The sequence below is a fragment of the Bombyx mori genome, chromosome 1 (genome assembly GCF_030269925.1).
Source record: "Bombyx mori chromosome 1, ASM3026992v2".
Lineage (NCBI taxonomy): Eukaryota > Metazoa > Arthropoda > Insecta > Lepidoptera > Bombycidae > Bombyx > Bombyx mori.
In genome coordinates, this window is record NC_085107.1 from 14,856,635 (window position 1) to 14,882,650 (window position 26,016).

Consider the following 26,016-nt stretch of genomic DNA (forward strand, 5'->3'; position numbering starts at 1 on the left):
GACATTTACTTTGCTGTGACACGAATTGACGAATTGGTCTATAAAATTGACTATTAAAATTTCATGTGCCGCAATCAAAAATATATTTATGACAAAGATGTTGCGATATTAGTAAATTTTGCAAACGTAACCGAGTTTTATTTATATTTTGGCTGAAAAGTCGTAAATACCGTCACAAGTCTCATCCGTTTCGTAATCTAGGCGAGGTGTGAGTGTTAAAACAAAACGAAAACCAGACCGGCGTCACGGTGATAGTATCTTGGAATAAAATACTTTTTCAAACATAATGGCCTCACACACACACGTTTGAATTGGTTATGATAGCACTTCTAGCGTGTATCGAGGCGTTATACGTCACAAAACCGATACGTGAATGGATATTTTGAGATGTTTCCAAACGCGATGGAAAAATAGCTTAAGTGATTTACGCGCTTTCAACGGCTGATATTCTAAAATAGTTTTACGATAAATCTGAAGGTAAGATCATTTTGTTTCTTTGGGAATGTTGACTTGCTGGAGAACGCGGAACGTGGTCTTGTGATTAAAATTTCGGGATTTGAATATCACATTTGGCACGCGACAATGATACCTCTGAGTTACCTCATAGATAATATATATATTAATACGGGAAGCAAAAACTTTGTACCCTTTTTTAAGACAATTGCGCAGACGGAGGAGTATGAAATTTCCCACACTTATAGCAGAATGCTAATTTTTTTTTTTAATTATGCATAAAAAATACATTATATCAATAAAAAAATCACAGCAGAGTAATATCCAAAATTCTATTTCATTGATCTTATTTTTATTTACAAACTAAATGCAAAAAATACATTTAGTAATGAATTTTCGTAACGAAGATACAGGGTCTAAAATACTACGTTTTGTCCATTGCGTGATCAGACAACGTCTTAAGCAAAGTCTTCAGGGTATGGCGATGTTAAGCATTAACAATTACACTCCCAGTGGGGTATCGTTCTAACCGTGGACACTCGTGAATATATTACGTCCTTTATGCGCATAGTACATTTCTCACGGATGAGCAAGATACGTATGTTATATCAATTAACTAAAAGATCGAAAACATCTTAAGTGAATAAAAAAGTTAAGACCAATTTAAATCTTTAGTTCCAATCCAATTCGAATTGCACATGTTTTTTTTTTAAATTATAATTCTTATTATATTTAATATTTTAATATATTTGATTTTAATGAACTGGAAAATAAGGTACTGACGATATTTATTATAATAGAGCTGATTAGTGATTCAATAGTGGCGATGAGTGTTTCTAGTTGAAATAATAAAAAATAACTAAGTGCAAGAGACGGCCAGCAGGTGAAGTCAACGATAACAAGACAAGAAAACTTTATGGAATAAAATGAACACGCTAAGTGGAGCGAGAAGGACAGATATCAAACGATATCACGGGATTGAATCGGCGTTGTTCTAGTTTCTGTTTTATAAAAAACATATAAGTTGAAAAGGCTTTTCCAACTGTACTTAGTTTCTTAAGTATTAAGTTTGTATCAACAGTATTATTGGTGAGTGCGGTGTTATTCTGATTTAAGAGTATATATTTTCTCTGGAGTCCGAAACTTTTGGGGTCACCGTAGCATTAAAACAATTTTTTTTTATTTTTTTTGTTGGCAGACGGGCATACGGCCCACCTGATGGTGAGTGGTTACCGTCGCCTATGGACTTCAGCAATGCCAGGTGCAGAGCCAAGCCGCTGCCTACCGCTTAATACTCTTTACAAGCCTCGTTTGAAGAAGGACATGACAAATAAATATGTAAACTTATAAAATTTACTGGTTTTTACTGGTGGTAGGACCTCTTGTGAGTTAGCGCGGGTAGGTACTACCACCCTGCCTATTTCTGCCGTGAAACAGTAATGCGTTTCGGTTTGAAGGGTGGGGGCAGCCGTTGTAGCTATACTTGAGACCTTAGAACTTATATATCAAGGTGGGTGGCGCATTTACCTCGTAGATGTCTATGGGCTCCAGTAACCACTTAACACCAGGTGGGCTGTGAGCTCGTCCACCCATCTAAGCAATAAAAAAATAAAAAGTAAAAATATATATAACGGCGTAAGTAAATACCTATATAAAAAATCTTGGGAATTGTACTTTTTTCTGGATGGAACTTTGCCACTACTCCCAAATTATTCATAGTATATTCTTCGTCCTGAAGATTTTATTTATTGATTGTCTAAACGGGTCAGGGAGCAGCTCGCCACTCGCTTGGTTTTAAGTCACCTGAGAGACAGCATTAATGTTCGCAGCCAGTTTGAAATAAGGTCTAAATATAGCAATAGTTTAGTGTAGGGATTGCCCTACCCTTCAAACCAGAACATATTACTGCTTCACGGCAGAAATATGTGGAGTGGTGGTCTCTACCCGCGTGGGTTTACAAGACGCCTTCCTTAGTCGACAAGCCAAAGTAAAGAAATAACCGTGTAGGTACTCAAAGAAAAAAATGTCAACTCAACGCTCATTTAGTTACAAAATCACGTTGCGCTAATAAGTAGCTCTTAATACCACGTAAATTAGTCTGCTTATTCGATACGCGATTTTTCTTAACAATAAAACTCATTAATATTAAACTAACATACGCAATCTGAATTCATGTCGGTCCGGTCTACATTTATAAATCAGTGTTAAATCGAGTAAAAGAATCTCTTGTATTTTGTACCTGGATTGGATTTCCAGAGAACGTTATTATTATCAAGAACGTAAGATACATTAATGTTAATTATACTGATTTGCAGTCCACGCGTCGTCCGATGTAAGGTTGCCAAAACGTCTACGTTTGGAGGGCACGGCGGCATAAGAATGGCGGTCACGTTGCTGACTGAGCCGTCCTTTCATAATTTCACGAGTGTCTGGACTCCGAATGACATTAACAATGCAATTAAACGACAATTTAAGACGGTTCAACTTAGCAGTAGGTAATCCTGAAATGAACGTCACTGAAACTGCTCATTTAAGCCGACGCAAGCTCTTATTACAAAATTCACGTTAGCCACGTTTACGGTGTACGAATAAAATTGAGCTATATAAAATAACGAGGGATTCAAGTACGTGTGTCAAAGATATAAACAGAATTTCCCATTAGAAGTTTGCCGGTGAAATGGTCGCGATGAAGTTATTTAACGACTGGTGACCTACCTTCCACCCGACAGACAGGGCGAAACCGTTGGCCGTCATAGTTTGGAGGTCTGTCCGATACGGCCTGATTTGGTTGAATTGGTTAACTAAAACTCTCAACAAAATGACTACTAGCAAAATAGGTTTCAGAAAATACAAACTCATTTTACATACACAAAACTTTACTGTCTGTAGCGATTTCAAGATAAAACCTTTAACTTTGAAGTTGAGTTCAGAGAGTAAATATGTTTCTTAATGTTCTGCTCGTTTTCACATATTTTATTAATTGTGGTAGGCACATTTTTCCCCCTACCTAACCGCTGGTAGCCTAAGGGACTATTCCAAAATTTGCTAACACTGGCCCTAGTAAGAGCAGTACATCGCTGAATCTACCACCTTATCGAATCGCGATCCATTGAGAAGATCCGTCAAGAAACTCAGTTGGTTGTATCGATAGGCTAGGTTGCACGTCGAACTCTTCGTCGTGTTCGACGAGTTAAGGACCGTGACGCGCCGCTTTTTCGAAGAACGTTCTGACGCTGTCTTCAGATACTTATGTATCGGTTCTTAACGTGCAGATCAATATTCCACATACTATTTTTTGTAGCTCTTTACTCAGATATTTTTATAGACGTTTATGATCATAGGAATTCAAAATCCTGTAAATACCATACCATAAAAATGGTATTTACAGGATAAATACCATAAAACACCCTAAACTTATGATCAGTTTATATCTAATGTTTGTCATTTACAAAAAAAAACACACACACATAAAATATCGCCTAAATACCCAGAATCCTGGTTTACGGCTAATACATTTCCCTATAATGTTTATCTTTAAATAGAACAAAACGAGGTCCGTCGGAAACGACCGGAAAAACCAAGTAATTGTGTCTAATTGAGCAGTACCAGAAGCAATTCGTTTCGGGTTCCAATTGAACAGAGCCGTGATGGGAAACGAAAAATACTAATGACGAGAATGATAATTTGTAATTTTTTGGTCGACACGAATTTCCAATAAAACGGCGTAAAAGTAGAGAAAAATTAATTACAACCTTTGTTGCATTGACAAAATGTCGTTATAATAACATCCGCAGTTAGTATATAAACGAATAATAATAATTCTTATTACCTTTTCGATCACTGCTCAGCTCCAAAATACAAAAATACTTGATTTATTTCAAATTTTATACAAAACGTCTGTGGTCGACTAAAGTTGTCCTCAGTGTAGAAGAGTCTGTTCCTCGTGACTTGTATATATTCACGAACAACTTCTACCATCCAATTAGTTCGTATATAGTTGATAATTCAATCAACTATATCAAGTAGTACCAAACAGGTGTCGTACTAATGCAATTGAGATTTCAATCTTGCCTTTGAATATGGGCAGCTGCGATCGCGTTTTATTATTGAAAGGGTTCGGTAACTACTTTACGCTAAGACGCGGCAGCAGTTCGTTATATTATCTAAGTTAATAATAAATAAAAAATCCGCAGTAATCACTGCATAGTATAAAACAAAGTCGCTTTCTCTGTCCCTATGTATGTTTAAATCTTTAAAACTACGCAACGGATTTTGATGCGGTTATTTTTAATAGACAGAGTGATTGAAGAGGAAGGTTTATATGTATAATAGCATCCATTAAATAGTGAAGAAATAAATAATAAATTACAGTTTCCGAAGCGAACCGAGGGCGGGTCGCTAGTAAGAACTAAACAAAAAATATAAGCGCGAAACAAAGACGTTGTCGGACAAAAATCAGTTCACATAAATGTTTTATGTACCCAAGAGCTTTTTTATTTGTAGGTAGGTAATGACTTCGGTAACGTGACAGAGTTTGACGCAAATGTTGATTCGAGAACTTCTTTAAATAATATCATCATTTTATCTTAAACGTAATTTGAAAGCGGTTTTGATGATACTTAATTTGAAAAAATGCCTATTGAACAGTTCGTTGTGCAATATCTATAATATAAATAATTCAAATTTTGATATTTTTTATAAAATATTAAATTGCACATACTTCTTTTTTTTAAACCTTTTCAATGCGTCCGATAAATGTTTATATTTTAAACAAGAACATTTCGACATTAGGGGAACGTGGCCGGTGTATATTCATGATTTCAACTGTACAAACTGATCATTTTAAAAATATATAAGTTTCTTCTTTCTTATATATCATATTTTTTGCTAGTCAATCTTATGTAAATCCTACCGTTATATTTATTTAAACGTAAGAAAATACGTATCCATTGTGGACAACAAAAAAACCCGGGGCTGTAAGTACCTACTCATTCAAGAAAACCTTGAGCCTCGAGATGTATTCACACGGAAATAACTTTTTAACCAAATCTAGTGAGACATTACAATATTTTAAAAAAATGCACATGTCTTCTGTATACAGTTGCTGTGCAGTGCACTATTTTGTGAACTAAATTATTATTGTTAGTAATGTATAACTTTGAGAGTTTTACAAGCTTTAGCAGTTTTACAGAAATTACGCCTTATCGTATTATTAATTACCTTGGAAAAACAAAATAAACCTTCAGATTAAGGAAATTTTGCACGAGACCTTGTGAACATAATTTGAATTTATTTTGAGATACTAACTAGCTGGGCCGGCAGTCGTTGTTTTGCCATATAAATTATTTCTAGGAAAGATAAATAGCCTAGACACCGACTGCAGCGCCATCTGCCGGGCTGATTTGTAAATCTAAACAATTCTCGAATCCATCTGAAGGTACATAGAAAATTTCATTAAAATCGGTCCAGCCATCTAGTAGTTAGAGTTCAGTGACAAACACACGCACAGAAGAAATATATATAAAGATACAACAATTTTGTTTCGTAGTTATAACAATCTTTGCAAACAAATCCATAGATTTCAGATATAGAGGCGATTAACGATCACTTTAGTTCTCCAATTCCAAGACGACCTTCTATTCCACTCCAATTAACCAAATACCCACGGCATCGCAGAATACCAAGTATTGTACTCGCGAAATTAATCGTCTCAGACCAGCCGTTGTTATTGTTAACCTTGAATTTTTTACAGAATCACCCTATTTGTGCTCTCATTTTTATTCCGCCGTGTAATCTTGAAGCACTTTCTCCGCGTAACCTTCACCTGTTTTAAAATCTTGTATAGGTACATTTTTATACAAAAAGAAATTGTGTTTCATATACACGGAACGCGTTTTCTAGGTCAACTATTTACGTATTAAGCTAGCGCCTTAGTTAGTAGAAACGTTTTTACAAATAAATGGATTTAGTAATGGATATATCGGTCAGCATACTCGATCATTAGCACAACAAAAAGACAACGAATGTCCCCCTGTGAACAGTGCTATAATAGACTTGAACTTGAGATCATACAATGGCTGTCAAACATAGTGGCAGCTCGGAAATGTGGAGGCTTTTACGCAGCCTTATAATAGCGAAGGCTCATGTGAAAACCAATATAAGCGTATAGAATAGGAAATGTTCCGGAACTATACGAACGCCAAAGCCGCCTAATTGAGCTTAGAAGCACGCTAGCAATGTAACAGTCAGAGCTTTCGACGACGAAGATAAATAAGTCAATGGCCGCGACGAAACGACCTTTCAAAGCGTGTGTGAGAGCATTAGTCGACTTTTGTGAAAAACTTTTACAAAGCCACTGAAAAATAAAATACTTTTTCTAACTATTGAATTGAGGACTGTTTTCTTTTTTTAATAGCGAATATTCATTTAATTTAATACGCCGTGTGTTTCTCGGGGAAATATAAAATCTAATTTGTGGGAATGTTGATTTGAATCACAAACGTAGCTCTCACGGTGAGATACCATGCATAATGCATGACTCGATATATGGGAGCACAGGTTTCCTAGCCGCGTATTGGTGCTTCGTATTCGGGCTCACACGTGGACCGCAACACACAACCTTAGGGGATTAGACCCACGCCCGGACAATTAAATTGAGAAAGCATTAAATCTCCAAATTCTCTAATATAATATATATTCTAATATCTAGCTATAAAAGCTAATTTATAGGTATAAAAAATCATGAATTAAAATCACAAAAACAATCAATTCAACATACAAAAACAACATGCACATGATCGATGATTGTATTAATAATACTAACACGAAATAGATACAAACTATATGACGGTTCAAAATGTTTCAAACTATCTTAAATTAGATTCAGTCGTAGTTCATGCAAGCCCGGAAAGTTCTCGATGTAACGTCATAAACAAAACTAATCAGTCCCTCGGCCTGAGGTCGGGTAAGCGTCACTAGTTTAGTGCAGTGTACATGCAGCGCCAACATACGCCCAAACTCGTTATTGAAATTACAGGAGGCAAGCAGCGAAATTTCATGTCAGTTCCACGAAGCAATTTGTGAACTGGAAGTTTGTGAGGCTCTGCATACATGTACCTAAGTGATGGTTCATTAAACTCCCCTTGAACATTTATACATGTTGAAGTGAAGCACTTCGCTTCGGGTTTGTTTTTTACATTTCGAATAATGCTTAAAACAAAGCTAATTATTATTAGATATACACTGTTAACGCGCACTTAAGTTGCTTTACATTTGATTCGCTTAAATAATAATTAAATAATACGTATTAAATGGTTTTTTTAGACCTGACCATAAAGTGAATTTAAATATCCATCTAACCACGGCACAAAGTACATTACAGAAAAGACTGTTGATTGGAAAACTCACTTTGATTGAAAGCAACGTAAAAGTTGAAACATTTCTCTTTTTAGTGGGCATTCCGTCCAGCTAAAAAAAGTGACCAAACTCTATAAACTTAACTACCCCGTCTTTCACTCTAATAGCATCTCTTCTTTATAGTCAACTAGCGACCCGCCCTCGCTTCGCTCCGGAAACTGTAATTTATTATTGATATCTCCACTATTTAATGGATGTTATTATACATATAAACCTTCCTCTTCAATCACTCTATCTATTAAAAAAAACCGCATCAAAATCCGTTGCGTAGTTTTAAAGATTTAAGCACACATAAGGATATTCACTGGTGGTAGGACCTCCGCACGGGTAGGTACCACCACCCAGCCTATTTCCGCCGTGAAGCAGTAATGCGTTTCGGTTCGAAGGGTGGGGTAGCCGTTTTAACTATACTGAGACCTTAGAACTTATATCTCGAGTGGGTGGCGCATTTACGTTGTAGATGTCTATGGGCTCTAGTAACCACTTAACACCAGGTGGGCTGTGAGCTCGTCCATCCATCTAAGCAATAAATAAAAAATATATAGGGACAGAGAAAACGACTTTGTTTTATACTATGTAGTGATAAGTCACATTGAAAGCAAAGTGTAAGAAGGGATATATCGAATACGTTCGGTCGGATTTATTTAGCAACTGCAGGATAAATAACTGTGGAATCGGAGCTGGGAGATAGTTGAAGGCAAACAAAAGAACTGCATTCAATGCGCTCCAGCTAGCACTTCGATGCTTTGTCTGGAAACCTCTTTCACAACTGGCGCATACATCCGCCGTAAGCGCATTGTGAATATAAAAATTTCAAGAACTACTCGTAAGGTTTGACATCGAGACGGACATTAAATGCGTGGCCCAGTGCGTACTTTAAATGCGGATGTGTGTGCGAGAATTATTATGCTGGTTATATTTATGCGTATATTAATAAATTGTGTGTAGTGTATGTATTATTAGTGATTTTTTACTAAATTCGTATAAAAATATATTGTTGTTACGTTATATTCGTCTTACGTCTTCAATATCCGAATTACTCCTTTCAGTACATTAGCTTTGGCCAGTCGTCGAAATATTAAATTTACTTTTACGGTTTAACTTGGAATAATTCATTGTTTTTGTGTTACTAATTCTAACGTTTCCAATACTTTGCAGTTTTCGTGGTCACGAATGTTTATCGTGTTATTTGTAATATGAATATTTTGCTACGGTAGACCCTAGTAAAAATACATGATATTCGAAAAAAAAATTTTTATTTTTATTGCCCTGGCAGGCAGACGAGCATACGGACCGGACCACCTGATGATGAGTGGTTACCGTCGCCCATGGACTTCAGCAATGCCAGGGGCAGAGCCAAGCCGCTGCCTACTGCTTAATACTCTCCATAAGCCTCTTTTAAAGAAGGACATGTCATAGCGCTCAGGAAACACCGTGAGATTATACCGCAAAGCCAGTTTTAATTACGTAATTATATTGTTTTTAGGTATTCATCCTTTTTTCTTTAATTTCTGGTGTTTCAATAAACTGTAATTCTGTGGTACATTATTGAAATGAACAAGATCAACTCGTCCGGTGACAATGTTACATGTAAACAACACCCGTAATAACACTCGAAGTTGCCTCAAAAGAATGATGTAGCTGTAGTTATCGGCTTCAAATATGCTATCTAGTCTTAATCTTAGTTTCCATAGCTACGTCAAAAATAAGTCAATATTCTTGTGAGAACGGGCGCGATACTCCAATAGTTAACTCCAAGAATAATATGAATTTTGGGAATTCGCCGAAACGTCAATTGATCATGATCGTATTTCTATTAACCGTGTAGACAGAACTTTCTTAATCTATATATTAATACGTGAAGCAAAAACTTTGTATCCCTTTTTACGAAAATTGCGAGGACGGAGGAGTATGAAATTTTCCAGACTGATAGAGAATATAGAGAAGAAGTGCACAATGCTAATTTTTTTTTTAAATAGTGCGTAAAAGATACATTAAATCAATAAAGAAAACATTACACACACTACATACCATGTATTTGACGCACACACGCATGACTACTATTTATTGTCAAACTTTTGTTCTTGACGTCTGTGGTCAAATTGAGAATAGATTGAATATTGTTTGTCTTTGTTAATATTTTTTATAATGTAGTCATGGCGAAATTTGTGATTATAGAAGTATAAAATACTAGCGACCCGCCCTCGCTTCGCTTCGGAAACATTAAAACACACAGGAAACCAAAAAAAATAAATAAAAAAAAATAAAAAAAAGTAGCCTATGTTCATCAGGGACAATGTCGGCTTCTAATGGAAAAAGAATTTTTCAAATCGGTCCAGTAGTTTCGGAGCCTATTCGAAACAAACAAACAAATATTTCCTCTTTATAATATTAGTATAGATATAGATAGTATAGACAATCATAATAGTGTACAAACTTCAAATTCCAATTAATTATAGTCGAATTTCGACTACTGCGGGACCTCTAGTTTTACCTTAATGTACAATATCACATACGAAAATACACATTAAGCAACACGTTTCAAGTTTGACTGTGTGTTATAATCAAGAACATTGTTCATATTGTGAATCATACATATAAATAGATTATTTAATGAAGATTTTAAATCTTTGTAAACTTTCATCGCGTAATATTTAATAGCGCAGAGAGTACATACTTATCACAGTGAAACGCATTATCAAGAATCAAACAATTTCATTTATTCAACGACATAAATACCGGATTGTATTCAATCGGAGAAACGTATTATTCAAAAAGGAAATTTACAATGTAAATCTATGTTTGTTCCATCGGTATCGCTATCAAAACGGACTGATATCGAATTCATAAAGTTTTCGGTTTATAAGGTAGTATTCGGTCGGTAAATATTAACATTATATATAACAAAAAGAAAATAACACAAATATTGTCGTCGAACATGTTTGTTTAGGTTTCCTTTTAAGATTTATAAATGACTGGCGACCCGCCCTCGCTTCGCTTCGGAAACATTAAGTTTTATTATTGATAGCTGAGTCCCGCGATGTTACCCGCGGTTATTGTCGTACGGCGGGTGGAGTCGAGTGGCGAAGCTAGTCTAAAAAAAGTAGCCTAAGTTACTCCTTATATCATCAGCTACCTATCAGTGAAAGTCCCGTCAAGATCGGTCCTGCTGTTCCAGAGATTAGCCGGAACAAACAGACAGAAAGACAGATAGACAAAAATTGTAAAAAATGTTATTTTGATGTATGCACCGTATTCATTATTCACATGCATGTAGTAAAAAGCGGTTATTTTAATATTACAAATAGACACTCCAATTTTATTTATATGTATAGATTAAAGAGGTTTTTGCCTCTTCACGCACTGTAGCGGCAGTGGTTCCTCTTCAGGGGCGCGATCGATACCAGATTAAGAATCGTGCGTTCCATGAAAATGTTATCAACGTTCATCGGTATTTTTACCTAAACGAATGACGGAGACAAAATGTCATTTTTTTATGAAGATGAAACAATGAATTTTTATATCTAAATGTCAGAATTAAGTTCGTCTGGTCTGAAGAGAAAAGAAATAAAGTTGACTGGAAAAAGAAGCTACCTCGTATGAGGTTCAGCCCCCGGGAAAAAAAGGAAAATACACAAAAGCATCACTAAGAAAATTGCTGAGAATAAGCTAACAAGCAAGTTTTAAATATCAGTACCAGTTTGCTTCATTTGAATCCATACAGAACGGGATCGTTTAGGTTTTCGATAACCCTGATCTCAGAGTTTCGGGAGGGAATTCGGTTCCCTATGTGTTTAGTGCCGTAGATTCCATGGCACAGCTCTAAATAATTATTTAAGATGGTCTGATCGTCTAGAAAAGATGATTGTATAAATACAACAGCACCGCTCATCACAAGCGCATCCTTAATTATTTTTTTATTGCTTGGATGGGTAGAGGAGCTCACAGCCCACCTGGTGTTAAGTTATTACTGGAGCCCATAGACATCCATAATGTAAATGCGCCACCCAGCTTGAGATATAAGTTCTAAGGTCTCAAGTATAGTTACAACGGCTGCCCCACCCTTCAAACCGAAACGCATTACTGCTTCACGGCAGAAATAGGCAGGGTGGTGGTACCCACCCGCGCGGACTCACAAGAGGTCCTACCACCAGTAATTACGCAAATTATAATTTTGCTGGTTTCATTTTTATTACACGATGCTATTCCTTCACGGTGGAAGTCAATCGTGAACATTTGTTGAGTACGTATTTCATTACAAAACTGTCTGAATCCAAAGCATTCATCCACTAAAACTAAGGCTGTACTAGCGCTACTAGCATTACTGACCTCAGTGATAGTGATTGCTCGTATTGGAATTTATCGTGTGCTCCTTTGCCATCAAAAAACATATTTTTCTATCCTTGAAACTATAAAATAAGTTATGAATACAGAGAAATATAGAACCGTTGCTTCTAAATAGTTTTAAGGTAGTGAGAAACTACATTTTATTTTAATCTTGAAAACAGTTTTGATTAATCATTAGTTACCGTGTTAGTCATTCGTATTAATCATTAGCATGAAGGTTTTAATTAAAACATGCTAGGACATAAAATTAAAAGATATTGATTTTAGAATAAAAAAATAAATCCACTCGTTTGTAAGTTTGTCTATGAAAATATTTCGATCACTTATCATTCACTAATTTAATAGTCAGAGACCCAAAAAGCAAGCCTAAAAACAGTAGGTTGTATAAATTAAGTATTTTACAAATGGCTTGTTCGAATTGGAATATTTTTTTAATTTATCATAAGCAATTGAAACATCTACATATTTGCGTGCAACATTTACGGGAAAGTTATGTTCCTGATAAAAACCTAAGCCTAAGGAATACCTTAGTAATGTACGATGAAAAAATACCACATTTTATGTGTGAGACCTGACATCTAGAATGAATACTTATCGTTCACGGAAAACATACATATAGAAATAAAAAATGTATTATGTACATATAAATGAAAGATCTAGACCCGACATTCATTTGTAAACGACAAATCCGCTTACAAACACAAAGCCGAAATGTTACGCACTAACATTTTAATTCTACTCGTATATAGCGTAAAATGGAATATATATTTTTTAACGTTATGCATGTTAAAATATAATATATTGCATCAGTTGTGTTCGATGTTTTACTCATTAAGATTCTTGATTTTGAAATAATAAGCCCGTTATGCGACTTAATGAAATTTTACGGATGTCACAAATTTCCGAGGGTCTCTCTCCGCTTTAAGATCGTGCATAAGTGCCATAAGAAGATAGCGTCGTCACTTTCAATTCCACGGAAAGATCCCAGGCCATCTCCAAGATTCGGGACTAATTTCATTGACATTCTTGCCTTTATAGTATTGTACTTTGTAACATTTCACTACGACATAATGAAACTCACATGACATCACAGACATGTGCCTATCACAAATTGTAAAGAAATTTGTAATGATTTTCGTCGTTTCTCGTCACATGTATGATTTTTACTTAAAATAAGATACAGATCAACCTACTCTCAGGTTAGACGTATCGTAGATCTGATAAAACTTCCGTATTCAGTGTAAAGATAAATTTGCTTTAAACTTTAATGAACCACGGCTGCAGCTCAATAAAAAAATCATGTATCTTTTTGAAAATTCGTGTCAAAGTAGAACGTCCTCTTAATAACCCAATGAAGCAACCGAGCGGAATTCGAATTTCAACATATAAATCTTCAGATCAACAAAACTTTTTTCAAATAATTTCAATCGCGGAACAAATAATACTTAATGTCTCAAAACTGGTATCCACATGGTTTAAATAAATATTTAAATATATTTACTAACAATCACGCCACGTTAACTAGTCCCGTGCTAAGTTCGTAAAGAACTTGTGTTACAAGTACCAGATAACGGAAATAAATATAATATTTTTATTATACACATACATATATTTAATATACACCCATAACCCTGGAAAGACATTTATATTTATCATACGAATATCTTCCCTTGGCGGGATTCTAACCCGCGACCCCCTTGTGTAGTGACCATGTCACTTACCACTACACCAGACGGCCGTTTATTCGCTTTATTCATTTACGAAGCAGATATTTCCTTTGTATCAAATTCATGAGCTATTTAGAATTTAGTTGTGATAAATAGGTTAAAGTTCTTATGTAAAGGCTTTTGGGTGACATTACTGGGATCTCTAGTATCTCAACTACGTCACGTGCGCCATTAATGTCTGGAATACGTCGAGAGAACCCTCATAATATATAATATTATAATATTTTGGAACACTCTACAGAGCGTTTGAACCAGCTGGGTTCGTCATTTTAAAACGTCGAGATATTATTAGATAGCATATTAACATATTAAAGGTACGTCGAACATGTTATTTCACATGGATCATGACCATCCGGTAATTTCTTATTTACGTATAAAAATAAAACGTTAAATTTATGTTCACATCTTATTTTATAACGTTGTTTTGTATACGAGAATTTGTTACACTTTTTATTTTAACGATTAGTCTAAATGTTTCTCTGAAAATACCTTTCATTATAAATACTTCATAAAAATAATCTATCGACATTTTCTACTAGACATCCATGTCAAATTAAAAATAGTCCTTATCGGTGGTGGTGGCTAAAAATGAATTCCGAACCAGGTAAAGGTTAAAAATTTATCTCTGTGAACATAGTTCGTCTAGCAGTCCACGGCCAAAGGGGTCGCGAAGTCTTTGGAGCGAGTATTTGGTGATTTCACGCAGTTTCGTGTCAAGGTTGAGCGGCTGACAAGGTAATGAAAAATGCCGCTTATATTCAGTACCTGAAGCCATCTTTTAGAATAACGCGATAAATCTGTAGACACTAGCTACATTATAGGTGAAATTGCGAGGCACTTTTACTGAGCGTTTCATTTTTCGTATCCACCTCAAGATGTAACCCTCATATCCTTGAAGGACTCATAAAACAAGATTTCGTTTACTCTCAGAATGTGTTTTCTCAATCCTTTCATTAGTGAATATTACTGTGCGCACTGAAAGCTTTTACTAGCGATGAAGAGCTTTCTACGATGAAGAGCTTATTTTTTTTAAACAATCCAATGGAGCATATTTTGTTCTTTTGATTTTTTAGAGGATTTTAAAATTATAGTTTTTACTATAAGTATAATACACAGCTTATATATACTATTATAGTTTAAAGAACAAACAATTTTATACTTAAATTTGGAACATTCATTGGACGTACTTCTCGTATGAATATTCATAGTATTTTTTAACTTTGATCTTTACGGAATATTCTTGTAATATTAAACTAGCAGGTACTAAGGCGCCGTGATATGTTGGAGCCCTTGAAAGTTTCGATAAGATAGGTTGTGGTAAATTTGTCTTTGGAGAAAATGCGTGTTTTAATCGATAGCTGACCATAACGATAAAAAGAATTAAGGCTAACGGAGATAATTTTTAGTGAACTTAATTTGTCTTTAATGCGATTGTTTAACTAATATTTATAATAAAAATTTGTTCCATGTTGCATTGCTAATGTTTACTCTTTTTAATATCAAGCTTAAATCCATTTGTTTATCGGTAATTTTCACTCCTCAAGCTATAAATAATTTAACATCAAAAAACGTTATTATAATTCAAAAGGTCAAACGTAGGGAAAGTAAACTAAAGTTTTAATACAAAAGGGTAATTTGTTTACGGTTGGGCACAAAAACTGTAATAGAAGTTCGCGGTGAACTTTCGCGTAGTTTAGCATTATTTAATGAGATCTCGTTGATGCCACATACCGCTTTTGATGAATAAAATAGAAGGTCCGTTTATTCGAAACAAAGAGACGTCGGAGCCGACCCATATCCGTTTTATAATCTGATATAGAACTTGGAGTAACGGGTCACTCAAGATCTGACACTACAGCGACATTAAAATCCGAATTGAATATCTTTTGCCGTACCGTTTTCGGTGCTACTCATAAGCGATTCAGCGATTATAAAAATCAATATGCCATGATGTCAAACCACAAATCCGTCTATCGGATAACAGAAATACGTTGTTCTTTATATCAAAAGCGAACGTTTAACAAACACGGAAATTACGTTTGGCTAAAATATAAGTTTTATTTGAAAGAAAAAAAAAAAAAAAAAAAAGTTAAGTTGCGAAACATCAATTAAACGTATATTTGCATTTAAGCCAAGAAAGTTTTCCGAGGCTCCAAGGCGGCGTAATTTTATTAATTTACCAGTGAAAAAAGGCTATAAACGCTCCGACCCCATTTCCTTTAAGAAAAACGTCGACCGTCATCGAACCCTCAATTTTAAACCTTATTTAAAAGTACCCGAAATTATTCAATAGGTATGCAGAACAGTTTTGTGAATAATTTATATATCCATTTAAAGCGAACGAAAATGTAGGAAACAAGGTTAATACGGTTTGAAAATACAAAACAGGGTATTCAAAGCTGTAGAAAAATGTATTCACGTAGTTTACAAGATGGAAGCGTCTGGAGAAAGTCCACTCGGCGAAAATCAATGCCAAGGGCGCTTCGTTTGCGCTCCAACGAAAGGAAAAGTGAGGTCGGAAAATATAAAACTGGTTTCAATTTTTTTTTGCATTTTTGTCTAATTTTCAGTTCTAGGTGAGATTCATGTTTCATGTCATTCATGAAATTGAAAGACACCATCAAAACGAAATTGAATGAATAAAGCGCGAAGTTAAACTGAGGTGATGTGGAAGATAAGTCACGTTGAACTTAATTGAGAATTCCCAGTAAGGTTGAAAAGGATTTGTTACGAAGGATGATGAAATTTTCTTCGGTGTACGGCCATTTCATTATCTTACTACATTCATCTAATTTTTTTTTTTTATTGCTTAGATGGGTGGACGAGCTCACATCCCACCTGGTGTAAAGTGGTTACTGGAGCCCATGGACATCTACAACGTAAATGCGCCACCCACCTTGAGATATAAGTTCTAAGATCTCAGTATAGTTACAACGGCTGCCCCACCCTTCAAACCGAAACGCATTACTGATTCACGGCAGAAATAGGCAGGGTGGTGGTACCCACCCGCGCGGACTCAAAAAAGGTCCTACCACCAGTACAAAAGTATGATTGTACTCGTGGTAGAATGAAAGATAGATAGATTGTATGATAGAATGAAAGTATCATTCGTTTACAAACTGACTCGTCACAGACTTAATAATTTGAATAAAATTATATTGGTTATTGTATTAAAAATAACGTGTTTGTTATTTTTTATTCAGACCGTGATGCCAACGTGGAAACGATGTGAAGAAGACAGTGGTCAGTCACGAAATTGCGATCTGTCACATGACAGACACGCTTAATGCGGGTAGGTACTAGGCCAAGGGCACGATAAACATGCATGCTTTAGAAGGGATTATTGTTTTCGCTGTACCTTCATTTTAAATTTAGATTATAACTCCTTCGACCGTAATTTGTCTGTTTGAAATTCGTGTTGCCAAAGGTGCTTTATTAACATATGAGTTCGAAGTTTCAATAGCAGCAGAATTGCGGCTGTTCTACGGATTACTGCTATAATGAACAAGGCCTTGGTACCCACTGGTGATCGGAACGACCGTCACCAGTCATAACGTTAACTATTACGTTGGGGGGAGGTGGTAACGCAAGCTGTTGAGATGTTATTACAGCAAAGTTATTAAAATTGTATAAATAAGATACGAGTTTGACTTAACGCAGCGATTTGTCACAAGCAAATATATATTGCTTGGATTTTATACATTAAAGTTATTGACAACATACAAAGATTCTACAATCATTATAGCTGCTAGATAATTTGATTTCAAGAACTTATGAAAACACAACTTTGAATCTTTTTACAGTGTTGTTCGCGGCGTACGATGGGCGAGAACGGACTCTCCCGTAATTACTGACGCTTACTGAAGTGCTCACAGAAACGGTGCTAATTGGGTACTTTATAAAATCTATCAAATTATTGAGTAAATTAAAAAACCCACCATCTTGAAAGTCTTATAAGATGGAGACGATAAGTAGATAAGACGCAATATAGAGTTCCAGTTTAGATTATAAATACTACATAAATATTGCTTTCTTCGTAGTACTTTAATTATGACGTTCATATAATAACAATTGCAGGTACATATTTACAATTTAAATTAAACTTCCATATTTCTTTATTAACAAAATTCGTAAAGTTTTTAAATATTGTAAGTTATCTTCAAGCTTGTTTAGTCCGCGAAATAGCTGTATCAATAATTAAACTCTTTAGTTTGTAACATAGATTTAAACGAGTATCGTAAATGAGCGTACCGAAATACCTAGTTAGGCATCTCCTTCTCAACGATTGACCAATTTGTGTAAAAGTTTCCGCTTTATCTTGTAAAAGTAATTAATGTGTCGACTGATCAGAAACCAGTCCGTTAAGAGGAAAACTTTTGTAATCAAGGAATTGCAGCTAAAGTAGCCAGAGAATTGGTGAAATGATCGGTTGTTCAAGATTTTTATGGAATCGAATCGGGTCACGATGTTTTGTTACGTTATAGTAGAAAAGTTTTGTTTTCATCCAATTACAGAGCGATATATGAAAGAAAAAATGTATGTGCAAAGAAAAAGTATTAGAAAATTGAATTCTTTTTTTATGTCAGTTCGCTCCAATATAAGCGCACATAAATACAAAGGGCGTGTTGGACTTACCGTTTCGTGTTTTCTCAAGGGAAATAAAGCTAAACGCGACTGAATTTTAAAGAACAAAACAGTTTTTTTAAAGTTTAAATTTAATTTTAAAACAGATTATAATAAAACGGATTATAAAATGCAAATATCGATCAGATGTTTACGTTAATGCTATAGCTAAAGATGCAAGCTATAAATACCTTATATCTTATTGCATTTAAACCGAGAATATGGACAATATGTTTTTATTTTATCTCCAAAAACTAGATTTCTTTATTAGCTTTATTTAATACAAGTAAAATGCTTAAATATGGTATCAGCGTTTCCTATTTGAGATTCTCTATCCATAAAAGTTGAAAGCCGAGTTTGAAAACTACAACGAACGAAGAGCTTCCTGCTAAAATATGAAGCCTATTAAACCCCTCCTAAAGACGTTACTATTTGTCAGACTTGGAAAAGATGAGGGCGTATTCTTCAAAAAAAAAAAGTAAAATAATAACACGAGCAGCGAGACAAAGAGTCTTTGTTCTGTGAGTCAGAATTTACGAAAATTATAACATTTTTCTCTCACTAAACCGAAAACCGAGGATAAACTGAAATAAAAAGACAATACATTTTAGTAGGTACTACCATGAGTGTCTGGAAGCAACTCCCATAAAGGCGTCTCGCGTTAAGTTCATTTTTCATTCTACTTTAATGTACCTGTCTGTATACGGAGGAACCGAGCGGTTTAATACGGTTTTCTTTTATGCGGATACTATACAAAGACGTCGGGAGCAGGCAATGTAAATGAAATTAACTTTCAGAAAAATCACGTGTGAGACACAATGCGTTTACGTGAGTATATCGAGAGCACTCTTGGAAAGAGTAAAAGGGTAATGTTAACTTGTGATTTATAGTCAAGGCTTCGTATTCTGTGCAACGAATCAAAATATCGATTCAAATACACACATACGTACATATAATGAACGGAGCAAACACCTTTTTGTATAAATGCAATTAATGATGTTTGTTTGACACAGAAGAAATATTTAGCGCATGTACCTAAGTAATATATTATGTATACATATACATACATTGTTTGTTTGTGTAATCAACTGTGGCAAATTAGCTGGTTTTACAGTATATAGTCAAACATAAATGTTATTTGTCTGCTTTTAGATAAGTTTTTTTGATAAACATGTTTCATTAGGAACGTAGGTATTCGAAATTAATTTATTTGTATCGTCTAATTCTTTACTTGATGAAAGCGTTTTTGTATTATATTATATTAATACATTATCTAATTTTAAAATATATGTATATATAAAGTGCATAACCCTCTGAATTACTGAACTAAAGCGTTGAACTATACAGTAAGGAGCTTGATTTCATTTCTATTGCGACAATGACTTAGACGTAAGAGAAGGGCCGCTTCCACATTTGTAAGCTTACAACCTTTGTGCCATATCATTTTAGTTAGCTATCAAAACTAATATTTAAAAGCGGCTTGAACAAACTGTCACACTGCTTCCATTGTGCGGTTACAAGACAGACTATACACCCTTCTCCGTTTTGACACTTGTATGCACAATAGTAGCACAATTGTTAAACATGTTTTCGTTTTTACGTATTGTTTTAGACTTTTTTTTAAGATTAACTATTGATCAGCCGGTGAATGATAATTCGACATGTTGTAGGTTTATTTAGTAATTCCTAGATTCAAGGATTATTTTTTTTCATTTCTAAATGTACGGTTTTTTCCTACCTATTCGCTGGTAGCCTAAGGGGCTAAGGGTCGAACTCTTCGTAGTAATCAACGAATTTTACGAGGGCGGTGACTGGTACTTGTGGGGCCTAAAAGTATCAAGAGAGATCCGACAAGACATGTTTCGAACGACCGCGGCTTTGCGTTGCCCTGTCGCCTGAGTTGGATATGTAATTAGCGGCGGTCACGATAAGAGGGTTATCATGTCGCACCACTTTGTCGAACTAGCGTTCTGACGCTGCCTTAAGATACGTATCAATTCTAAATTTAAATCGTCGCAAAGATCGACATTCCTCATGTACCACGGTACTCCGACGTTATGCAGTAACAGGATTGGATGACCTGAAGAGAGTTTATAAGCATGGGGGCCGCGAGAGTGAGCATAATATGTACGCATGGTGATAGTTGAGTAATCGAATACGCCCCTCTGTCATAGCGAAACTGAAGTGTTCAAACAAAAATTCTCACATCAAATAAAAAGTGTTATCTAACATTTTTCAAATCATCACAGCTTTCTAGATATACTTTGAATAAATGCAAGAGCAGCGGTTTCATTTCATTTTCATCAAAAGCTATTACTGGGCGATAGTTTAAAGTAGCTCTCGGTGATCAATTACTTTTTTATAATTATTAGGAACTAATGAATTATAAGTAAACTAATAAAATTAGGCATTTATGATTCTTCTTACTAGAATTTAACAGTAAATGAAATTAGTTTTCCCAACTGCCGACCTTAACCGATACAGAAGATAAATCATTCAGAGAAACAAAAATATATTATACAATGTAGGGTAACTACTACGCTACATAAAAAGATTGAAATGTTTAAACGAAAACCGTATGTTTTTTAAAACATACACAAAAAAATGATATAACAACAGCGTTGAACTATAACACGCGGTACGTATAAATCTTCCCTCTGTTTGCAGTTTAAAATGTTAAAATAAATATATTTATGAGGTTTACGTTCCAATAAGTTTTTCCGAATCGTACAAGCGGCAGACATACTGAGTGTCAGCCGGGAGCCCGGTTTGCGAATCGAAATGTAATTTTACGTCTTCATGTAACATCGACGCCTGGCTCTTTATTTAAAAACAATTGAGCGACAACCCATTGTCTTATTGTCGATCGTTTTGCTTTACATTACGTAATAGTAACGTTTCAATATCTTGTTTTTATATTGAGCGTAGGCAGCGGCTTGGCACTGCCCATGGCATTGGTGAAGTTCACGGGCGACGGTACCCTCTCACCATCAGGTGGGCCGGGCCGTATGCTCGTCAGCCTACAAGGGCAATAAAAAAAATAATTTTACAAACTTTTACCTTCGTTTTAATTTGAAATTATTTGCACCATTCTAATAATTTATCGAAAATTATCAATTGCCATTTTCCTCTTTAGCCGAAAGAAAAGGAGTATAATACCAAGTCTGGCAGTTGTTTGATTTGGAGTTTCATCTTCCTGATAAGATGATCCCACATTTTAGATAAAACGATATAATATTTAATTATGTTTGAATTACGTATAAAAATATAAAACAAAAATTATTTTTGGAGTTTACTCCTTTAGAATCGATTTACATATATAGGCCCGGGGTATGAAAATTATGGGGACCAAAATCGTACTAGCATGTCACACGAAATGCGTTATGCGCATTTCGTGTGACATGCTAGTACATGCGCCGGCAGTCCGCCACAAAGCCTCGTACTGATCGCGCGTTTCTCTCATTATTGTATTTTCATATATTTGTTAGTCGTTTGTTTTGTGTCTCGTTAATTTGTTAATAATCTGTAGTGTATCGTGTTGTCGTAATATAGAACTATTTCTCGTATTGTTTCGTTTAATTTTTTATATCCAGTAAACTCCAGTCGTGCGTCGGAGCGGACACACACACTTTTTTTTTGAAATAATCGTACATTTCAGTACTACAATAAATCTACTTCAAAAGTTTTCTTTTAAATAGTTCTTACAGTAATTATAGTAGCTTACCACTAATTACAGTAAGTGGCTTTGTTTTTTCTAATTCGTCGTAATACTATTAGAAAGTTCGTATCGAAGTGCCTAAGTATAAATAACACAGCGACGAAGGTTACGTTTTAATGGGAGGCGACAAAGCTAACAAGGGGAGAAAATTTAATATTTTTCAGTCGTTTTACATAGAGAGCGCACCGACATTATACTGCCGCTCGCTGTCAACTTAATGATCCAAAAAATTTGTTTTATTAAGTTTGTATAACATTTGTTATTTTTTTGGAACGAAGTTCCGTATGGGACGATGCGGAGGGGTACCTTAACCGGAAAAAAACGTCCGTAACGTAAGATTTTTATTATTTATGTATAGTCTTAGTATGATGGCTATACAGTGTCTAATGTATAGTCTACGCGATGACGGTTATTATTATTATTCATATAAATAGCTGTTTCTTTGTATATTATTATTTTTTATAAATCATTGTGAATAAAATAAAGTTGATAATATTGTAAAGTAGTATTTTTTTTATCAATAAAAAATCATAATAAAAATCTATAATCGAATAATTATACTATTTATACCTCAAATTGAACTTGTCATTAATATTTTTATAATAAAGAACTTCGTTTCTATCCGGTGTCCCACGACATCTCACATCTTTTTTTTCTACCTGTGCTGATAGCCTTGAGAGGCTATTTCAGCTTCGCCCTAACATGTAAGTGAGCTCACGGGGCTCAAACCGGAGTGTTGCTAACACTGGCCCTAGCAAGAGCAGCGCTTTGCAGAATCTACCACCGGATCGGAAACGCGACCCACTGAGAAGATCCGGCGAGAAACTCAGCGGGCTGGTTTTTTTAATGACGGATTTAGTCAAAACAATGTATTTGTATTTAGAGAAGAACTACTCACACTGTGGCTTTTAAAACAATCTAGTATAAGGGTATTGACCTTATTTGACTGATTTTCAAACCAACAGAATATTTAATCCAGTATAAGTGACATAGCATTTAGTACAATTTAATAAAATTCGTAAGAACAAGAAAAGTTCTGCATAAAAATTTGTTATAACGCTCGACATTCAACGACCCTGACGAAGTTCTTGTGTTATAACTAGTGAAAATATACATATATACAATACAAAACAAACAAATTTAACAAAGACTCTGATTCTGTTAAGCAACTTGGGCTCCGGGCTACAGTTGTCAAGTCTCCAACCATTAAAACAAACGATCGATAAGTTTATAGCATATAAACCCGGGGTTGTCCGGGTCATATTATTTACCACGATAAAAGTATCTTATGTGTTAATCCAAGCTAGTGACTATCTTTCTGCGAAATTTCATCCAAGTCCATTCAGCTATTTTTTCGTGATTCACTAGCAAACATACTAACTTTCACATTTATAATTTTAGTAGCAATATAGTTATACTAAAATATTATATAATTTCATCGATAAGGCAAAAATCAGCGTATAGTCAAGTCATACTAAGCGGTACCATTTAAAACATTTCAAAAAATTAATTTTAGAATTCTAACTTTGTACAATTCAACCTCTACTCTTTCTACTCTTTCTACTCTCTACTTTTTCTCTACTATTACTCTAATTCTACTAAATAATTATACTCGGTTTCGATAAGGCGTGCATTAATTTTGTTCAATATACAATAATTTACTAATCCTAATCGTATCTATGATTACTTTTCTTTCAACTGTAATAATAATTTCACTATAATCATGTTTTTTTAAAACATACATCCAGATTGAGATACCTCTCTTTTTTATAAGCTAAAAAATATAGGTCAACGTTAATAACGAGATTTATTGAGACACACTTAAACCGTTGACGGCTGAATCTTTTAGAAATTTCACTGAAAACTGAAATAATTGAAGAAGAATTTAAACGAGCACCTTTGAACAATGAAGAGGGTCTTGTTTTTTCACTATCACTGGAAGGGATTTGTTGTTATAAATCTGTTACTTTACGAATATTAATTAAGCTAGTTTCAAATAAGCGTGGGTAGACAAGATGTTCCGTGAACAAGAACTTATCTCAAAAAGAACTTCTTCCACTAATTATTATTCTTGAATCAAATTCAAAGCAACTTACAATATCTAATTAGATAATTCCCAATGGACGATAAACATTAATAACTGATGGACGTCATGTGTAATAGTCGCTTTAAAAAATACTGTATGAATACATACTTTAAACAACTTATAATAAATATGTATTTGATCATCTAGAACACCTGGATAGCCGATGTATCAATGTCGCAAACACAACCTCTTCTTTTTCTCCACCTTATCCCACTAGGTGGGGTCGGCACAGCGAATTTTTCTCTTCCAATCTCTTCTACCAGCCGTTATCTCAATACTCACTCCTCTCTCTCTCATATCGTTATTCACACACTCCATCCATGTCTTCTTTGGTCGACCTCTTCCCCCTCTACCTTGCACTACCATTTCTATACATCTCCGCCGCCGCAAAAACAACCATCATATTATAATCAAATCACATCACCGTCTTGTTGGTTGAAAGAATTATTTAGTATCCATTGCTGTAAATGAGCATGGCCGCCGAATGTTAATCGGTAACCAGAATGCAGACACCATACAACGAAGGCCACACCGAGAAATTACACGTCATCTCGGATCCTCCCGATCCACTAACGGTGCTTTTAGGTACTTCAAGCACCGGTCACCGTTCTCGTCGAACCCGTCGCTTGCGACGAAGGGCTCGACGAGTAAATTAACTCTCAGACACAGCCCACTGAGTTTCTCGCCGGATCTTCTCAGTGGGTCGCGTTTCCGATCCGGTGGTAGATTCTGCGAAGCACGACTCTTGCTAGGGTTCGTGTTAGCAACGTCATCAGGTTTGAGCCCCGTGAGCTCACCTACAAACGTTAGGGTTACGCTGAAATAGCCTCTCAAGGCTCTCAGCTTAGGTAGGAAAAAAAAAAAAAACATGAGAAATGAGCAGAAACAGGTAGAGAATTTACTTTCGAAATTTCTTGCCCGTGTTTACGATTTGTATACGATTGAATGGAATAATTCTGTTCTGCATTTAGGTGCGATGGTTCATCGAAGATTGCGTGTTGTAAGCGAAATAAATATCTAAACGAGCTATTTCTTGGCATTGTATGCAAATCGTTTTATGAATGCATTTTTCATTATCATTCTTTTCAAGTATTTGAATACAATGCAGGATTTTTTTATTTATTTCAATTACCCGTTGAACTTGGACTTGTCGAGAAAAACGTTTTTTATAAGCTAATAAAGCGCTGTTTATTTTATTTTTTTTAATTTTTATTATATTACATTCTTTTTGCTTTTATTGCGTTAAATCGATATTATTTCAAAATTTTCCGTCTCCTGGTTTTCGTCGTCTACTATTTTACAATTATATTTGTTTATAACGATATTATTTATACACGTATCTTTAAGTATAAGATTACGCAATGCGCTCAACGCGCGTTCTCATTAGGTTTATTTAATTTGCAGGATAAATATTTACGTTTTTCGTGTAAATATCGAAGGAGATAAACGGAATTGCTATGTCACGTCAGAAACACGGCCTTTGTACGTATTACAATAATTTTATTAAATTGTATCGTTTTCAAAAAATTACACCCAAAGGATGATTAAAATAAAACCTTGTATTTTTATGAATTTATTGCTATTTCTTTTTTTAAATGTTGTGCAGTGTATTTCACGAATTATTCGGAAATATTTCGATTTAGCTT

The 26,016-nt window shown here is 34.9% G+C and overlaps 2 protein-coding genes across 8 annotated transcripts in view; both read right to left on the reverse strand.

Annotated features, from left to right (window-relative positions):
• Window positions 1–26,016, reverse strand: part of LOC101744872 (neurocalcin homolog) — a 171,930-nt gene that overhangs the window by 39,554 nt on the left and 106,360 nt on the right. The window lies entirely within an intron of this gene.
• Window positions 1–26,016, reverse strand: part of LOC101744727 (neuronal calcium sensor 2) — a 163,937-nt gene that overhangs the window by 31,838 nt on the left and 106,083 nt on the right. The window lies entirely within an intron of this gene.